This window comes from Octopus bimaculoides, chromosome 3, assembly GCF_001194135.2.
Source record: "Octopus bimaculoides isolate UCB-OBI-ISO-001 chromosome 3, ASM119413v2, whole genome shotgun sequence".
NCBI lineage: Eukaryota > Metazoa > Mollusca > Cephalopoda > Octopoda > Octopodidae > Octopus > Octopus bimaculoides.
The window spans coordinates 47,330,360-47,332,401 of record NC_068983.1 but is presented as its reverse complement, the minus strand read 5'-3'; the positions used below and the strand labels follow the sequence as shown (position 1 = coordinate 47,332,401).

General features: G+C 37.6%; 1 non-coding gene across 1 annotated transcript; it reads right to left on the bottom strand.

The window, feature by feature from the left end:
• Positions 1–518: 518 nt before the first annotated feature.
• On the bottom strand, positions 519–590 carry Trnag-ucc (transfer RNA glycine (anticodon UCC)). Its single transcript has one exon. It is a non-coding gene; the product is annotated as a tRNA-Gly (tRNA).
• Positions 591–2,042: the final 1,452 nt, after the last annotated feature.

Below are 2,042 nucleotides of genomic sequence, written 5' to 3'. Positions count from 1 at the left end.
TATATATATATATATCGTGATCTTGCTTGGCCCGAGGACAGCCTCGATTAAGCAGGCCTATCGGCAAAAGATCTTATTTATACTGACTTATTACTGTTCTTGCAGACACAGAATATCTAAGAAGTACATGATTCAATACAGTATATTTTGAATCGAGGAATCATTTGTTTACTATTTCTAGCAAGTTGGCCGGGGTTGTATTGATATAGAACTGGACCAGTTGTACTGTTGTAAATATTATTAAGTTTGCATCGATGTTCTCCAGAATCATTGTTCGTGACTTCGTGTCACCGTGCCATCGATCCGAAAATGCTTTGCTCGTAATATAGAGAATATGTGTGTGCGCGCACTTGTGTGGATGTGTGAGTGTGTGCTTGCACGCGCAAGATGTATATCACGTATATATATTACATAGTTTTTTTATTATATATTCTTTTACTGGTTTCAGTTATTTGATTGTGACCATGCTGGAGTACCGCTTAAAGAAGAAAAAAAAAAAAAAAAGAAAAATGAAAGGATGCGTCGGCCGGGAGTCGAACCCGGATCGACTGCTTGGAAGGCAACCATGCTAACCGTTACACCACCGACGCCTCACATACGAGTAATGCCTATATTACAGATATATACGTGCGCGTGTGTGTGTGTGTATGTGTGTGTGTACTCTCATATGTGTCCATAAATTATATATGTATATCTGCATGTATAAAATATATAAAATTATAGATTGATAACTCATATATGTATATATTACACACATGCATATACATAAACTGCCGTTATATTTTTGCGTATGTTTATATGCGTATATATATATATATATATATATATATATATAACATGCATTTGTCATGCAAGGGTTCAGTCCCACTGCGTGGCACCTTGGGCAAGTGTCTTCTACTATAGCCTCGGGCCCACCAAAGCCTTGTGAGTGGATTTGGTAGACGGAAACTGAAAGAAGCCCGTCGTATATATGTATATATATATATATGTATGTGTGTATGTGTTTGTGTGTCTGTGTTTGTCCCAACATCGCTTGACAACCGATGCTGGTGTGTTTATGTCCCCGAAACTTAGTGGTTCGACAAAAGAGACCGATAGAATAAGTACTAGGCTTCTAAAGAATAAGTCCTGGGGTCGATTTGCTCCACTTAAAGGCGGTGCTCCAGCATGGCCACAGTCAAAAGACTGAAGTACATACATACATACATACATACATACATACATACATACATACATACATAGCTGTGCTGTGCCTTTTTTTTTTGTTTTTTGTTTTTTTGTTTTATGGAATCGGGTGAAACAGCTGACAGCGCTCACTCATTCCTTCATATTCTGACGTTGTTCCTGCTAAGCGAGTTTGACATATCGGTGTTAGTTACCATAGAAATGTGCTAGCTCGTGCCTATGGCTATGGGAGAGGTAGAGAGAGAGAGAACGAGAGAACGAGAGAAAGAGAGTGTTGTGTGTGTGTGTATATTAACTGTATAAATAAATATAGTGAAGTATCGCTCGTTTGTTTTCTATTTTTATACCCGAAACAATTAGAGATAAAACATGATACCCTAGAGATGATTTGTAATAAACATATAAACAGACATAGCTGCTGTGTGGTTAAGAAGCTCACTTCTCAACCACATGGTTTCTGGTTCAGTCTCACTGTGCAGCACCTTGGACAAGTATCTTCAACTATAGATCCCAAATGACTAGTGCCGTGTTACTGAATTTCGAAAATGAAAACTGTGGAGAAGGCCGTCGTATATATATAATTGTGTGTGTGTGTGTGTGTAAAGCTGTGTGTTGGCATTGTTGTTGTTGTTGTTATTATTATCATGTGAGGCTTCAGATAAACTCTTATTTGAGTCAGAAAGCTAGATAAACCATAATTTTATTTTCATGTTGTTTTGCCACTTCAATATGGCTGATTCGTACGAAACTACGTCACTACCATTTTTTTAACCCCAGGAAGATATTTGTGTCCGACATTTTTTCAAATGTTCATACTTTTTTTTCATAATAAAGGCGCAGGAGTAGCTTTGTGGTAA